The sequence below is a fragment of the Sinocyclocheilus rhinocerous genome, unplaced genomic scaffold (assembly GCF_001515625.1).
Source record: "Sinocyclocheilus rhinocerous isolate Xijiao unplaced genomic scaffold, SAMN03320098_v1.1 scaffold2027, whole genome shotgun sequence".
Classification (NCBI taxonomy): Eukaryota; Metazoa; Chordata; class Actinopteri; order Cypriniformes; family Cyprinidae; genus Sinocyclocheilus; species Sinocyclocheilus rhinocerous.
The window spans coordinates 227255-232605 of NW_015627265.1; positions in this window are offsets into that span (position 1 = coordinate 227255).

The following is a 5351-nucleotide window of genomic DNA, read 5'->3' on the forward strand; positions in this document are numbered from 1 at the left end:
TGTGTGTGTGTGTGTGTGTGTGTGTACCTGTTTTTCTATTCTGGTGGGGACTTGTGAGTGTGAGAGTGAGTGTGTGTGAGAGAGTGTGTGTGTGTGTGTGTGTCTCTGTGTGTGTGTGAGTATGTGTGTGTGTGTGTGAGTGGCCTGCTGCTTTACCTCTTTCAGTGCTTTGAGCAGACGGGGTCTCTTGTCCTCCACACTCTCTCGTGACTGCTGCTTCAGCTTCCTCAGCAGAGCCGTGACTGAAACACAACACACACACAAACATCAATGATTAACTTCCCATTTCATCCGTCACCTGAAAATAATCAAATAATAAAAATAATAGCAGTCTTCACAGGAATGTCATTTACATCATCAGAGCTCAATATCCTTCAGTAGGCCAATTTTTTTATATATAGTCCTTTACACAAAAACATGGTTTCAAAACAGCTTTAAGTGAATGGGTGCCGTCAGAATGAGAGTCCAAACAGCTGATAAAAACATCACAATAATCCACAAGTAATCCACAGCACTCCAGTCCATCAGTTAACATACAAATAGTTACAAATGTCTTGATGGATTAGTTTCAGCTTTTGTCTTCTCCAGATGTTAACTGATGGACTGGAGTGCTGTGGATTACTTGTGGATTATTGTGATGTTTTTATCAGCTGTTTGGACTCTCATTCTGACGGCACCCATTCACTGCAGAGCATCCATTGCTGAGACACTGATGCAGTGCTACATTTCTACAAACCTGATGAAGAAACAAACTCATCCTACTAATCTTGTATGACCTGAGAGTGAGCACATTTTAATTTCTGGCTGAACTATTGCTTTAAATACAGACACAGTGAGGCAAAGAGAAAATCTCCAGAAGATAATGATGCTGAAGAGTCAGAGCGTGATCCTCCAAAAACTCACACCAGCTTCACAGGAAATCATTCTGACAAGACAAAGTGTGTTTCCATTGGTTACCAGAGTCTAAAATGGAAACGCTGTGCGATCGATAAGTCATCAATACACACAGAAGAACTGTGAGCCATCTGAGAAACACCGCAGCGGGAATCACACACTAATGAGAGCTGTGTTAATCAGCAGCTCTCTAACGAGATCTTTCCTGACGAGCATCTCCACGCTGCTGTGTGCCTAATGAATCACGACATCCAAACCCCAAGATAAAGTGCAGTGATTGGTTGAGCCTGTGATCATGTCACTCAACGCGGCTCATTCCTCTGAATGAAACACTTACATTGGAGGAAACTGGGGAAAAGTACTGAAATACCATCAAAATAAATAGTATTAAAAGGATTGTAGTAGTATCAAAAGTACTGAAATAGCATCAAAAGTACTGAAATACCATCAAATAGTATTAAAAGGATTGTAGTAGTATCAAAAGTATTGAAACAGTATCAAAAGTAATGAAATGGTATCAAAAGTACTGAAATAGCATCAAAAGTACTGAAATAGTATAAGAATAACTAAAATAGTATCAAAAGTACTGAAATGGTATCAAATGTACTGATATAGCATCAAGTGTACTGAAATAGCATCAAAAGTACTGAAATAGCATCAAATTTACTGAAATATTATCAAAATTAAAGAAATGGTATCAAACATTGAAATATTATCAAAATTAAAGAAATGGTATCAAACATTGAAATAGTATCAAAAGTACTGAAATATTATCAAAAGTACTGAAATAATATAAAAATAACTGAAATAGTATCAAAAGTACTGAAATGGTATCAAAATAACTGAAATAGTATCAAAAGTACTGAAATATTATCAAAAGTACTGAAATAATATAAAAATAACTGAAATAGTATCAAAAGTACTGAAATGGTATCAAAATAACTGAAATAGTATCAAAAGTACTGAAATATTATCAAAAGTACTGAAATAATATAAAAATAACTGAAATAGTATCAAAAGTACTGAAATGGTATCAAAATAACTGAAATAGTATCAAAAGTACTGAAATATTATCAAAAGTACTGAAATAATATAAAAATAACTGAAATAGTATCAAAAGTACTGAAAAAATCAAAAGTACTGAAATATCAAAAGTACTGAAATAGTATCAAAATAACTGAAATGGTATTAAAAGTACTGAAATAGTATCAAAAGTACTGAAATGGTATCAAATGTACTGATACAGCATCAAGTGTACTGAAATAGCATCAAATTTACTGAAATATTATTAAAATTAAAGAAATGGTATCAAACATCGAAATAGTATCAAAAGTACTGAAATAGTATCAAATGTATCTAAATAGTATCAAAAGTACTGAAATAGTATCAGAAGTATTTAAATGCTATAAAAATACTGAAATAGTATCAAAATGCTGAAATATTAAAATACTGAAATAGTACCAAAAGTATAGAAATATTATCAAAAGTAATAAAATAGTATCAAAATACTGAAATAGTATCAAAAGTACTGAAATTTTATCAAACCTATTGAAATATTATTAAAATATTGAAATAGTATCAAACATACTGAAATAGCACCAAATGAAATCAAACGTATTGATTACTCTAGGGTTGATTAGATCAGTTTTCAGTATTTCTCTCAAACTCTTCTAAATTTAACGCAGCTCAAGGACAGACTGTCACTAGTGCATGTTTTATCCCGTTATAACTTAATAAACATCTCATAAAAACACATTTTTAGAGTTCAGACTTTTTTTTATTATAGACATTCTGGTCTTGGCACCTAAATCAGCTGTGATTGCACTGATTTGCACAACATTTGAAATGACTGTCGTTCGTGTTTTTCGTTCTCTGTTACGTCTGGACACGTCTGGCTCTGGAGAACTGACGACAGAAACCGGTTGATTCTGATTCACAGCCATTAAACTCCCATGATGCACACAGTGACACATGAGCACACAAACTCAGAGCTGAAGCGGGACACTGACAGATGGAGCGCTCCGCTTTAGCGCTAATATCGGTCTCCGATTGGCTTCGGGCACTAGTTTCCCTGCCAGAGGAGCTCAGATGAACCAGACCAGATCTGTGGATGAAGAGTGACGTTCATCTGCTGTGCATCCAGAAACCGGTGCTCCATACTCACAGTTAAACTAACTAGTGCAGGTGAGTGAACAGATAACCAGCTCAACACAACACAGAGAAAACAATCGGTCATTTACTCTGAGTCATGTGGTTCCAAACATGGATGACTTTCTTTCTTCCGAAGGTATTTTGAAGAACACTGGGAAACAAACAACGTTGGACCCCATTGACTTTGACTGTATGAACCACAAACTTCAGACACATTTCTCAAAATATCTACTTTTGTGTTTCACACCATACAGGTTTGGAACGACATGAGGCTGAGTAAATGAGACAGAATGGTCAGTTTTGGGTGAACTAATTTTTTAACCTTTAACTAGTCAACCAACTTCTATGATGACCTCTGATGTCATCGGTCAAAGGTCACAACCCACTTCCGAACGTCTCGCTGCTCTCGGCTGATGGGAGTGATGGAGAGATCAAATCTAATTGCATAGATTCATATGCTGCATCTCCTGTAGGTGTCATCATCATCATCTCCACCCACCATCGCTGATTCATCATCATCTTCACTGAGAAATTAATAACTCCGTTCCACAACCTACTAAGCCCTTAATATTATGCAAAATTATGTTGCTTTCTAAGATGCCTCACAACATCACATGCGATGCAATAAAAGCTGGCTTTGGCGAGTCAATAACAGTTAATCAGCAGTTGGCTGCTTCTGAAACACAACATGAGGAGAATGATGAAGATCAGAGAGTCAGACGAGAGTGAGAACACCAAGAGGAAATATACACACAAGTACTTCATGCTAATAAAGCAACAACTAAATCGAATTCAAATGGACTTTTCTACTCAATATTAGGGCTCTATGATTTGTGTGATGTGGAAAACGCAGACAGAATCATGGAATTCAGTCACAAAAATGTGATTTCACCATTTCATTTGAGAAAGCAATCATCAGATACACACTGAAACTCAAAGATCTTCACTACAACCCGCCAAAATAAAAGACTGGTTTAACTTGAAGAAATTATGACTGAAATACATTACTGTTGTACAGTGGAACGTACTTCTCAAAGTAATAATTATACAGTTTAAAACATAAATTTTAAGGAATATCACAGAAAATATAATCAATTTAACCAGTAAACCTTTGTTGTACAGCACTCTGCATCTGTGGTTAAAAAGTATATACATTTTTATTGTTTTGTTTTTTTTGTTTCGCTAGATGAGACTCTTATCCCTCGGCTGGGATCCTGTAGAGCTCGGCACTGAAACTGGTTTGATCTTCAGTTGGTCTCCATTGAAGTCCATTATATGGAGAAAAATCCTGGAACGTTTTCCTCAAAAACCTTCATTTCTTTGCGACTGAAGACAGAAAGACGTGAACGTCTTGAGTGAGTAAACCATCAGGAGATTTTTATTCTGGAAGTGAACTACTCCTTCAAGTCTGTCTTATTAAACTCACGTAAAGTTAGATCTTTGGGGCATGACTTTATGGATTGCATGACTTGAGTTTCTCAGCGCCAAGCTTAAACTACATATCAATCATTTATGTAACACATCTCATTTGTGCATTATTGGCTGATATGTTAAACAAAGTATATCAATTAAAGCAAATCAAATCACTTCACCTGTAAACACATTGTTGACTCGTCTCTCCTCAGATGTTGTGCCGTAATGGCAGCCTCGCACGCAATTCTCAATATCGGTGAATCCGATATTACAAAACCAATATCCGATAATGGAAAACTACTTAAATGTCAGGAAACATATCGGTAAAACCGATTATTGGTCGATCTCTAAATCCAAGAGATTTCATAGGGCCGTACAGTGTTTCTGTGAGATGTCAGTATGTGAAGTTTTCACTCTGTTTTGCATTTCTAGCAGATACGCAGTCCAATGCAAATGGTTCCTATGTAAAGTGTGAGCAGGAACTCTGAGCCGCCGGTGATCGTTAGCTGAACGAGCTCTTCATTAACACAGACTGAGCATCGTTATGAGCTGATAAACACACATTAATGCTCAAAGGATTTTCAGTGAATTAGCGCTCATGGTGTAACTTAATCCAGAGTGAGATTTAATCTGACAGACACTCGTTTCATCTGGACTCGTGCTGTCCTTAATGGAGGAGATCAGAGCGGACCACACATGACCTGATTACACACACGCACGCACGCACGCATGCGCACACACTCACGCACACACACACACACACACACTAACACACACACACAGTGAGACAGCAGATCAACACACACACACGGAGTGAGAGACAGCAGAGCAACACAAACACACACTCATTCACTCACACACACACACACACACACACACACACACACACACGC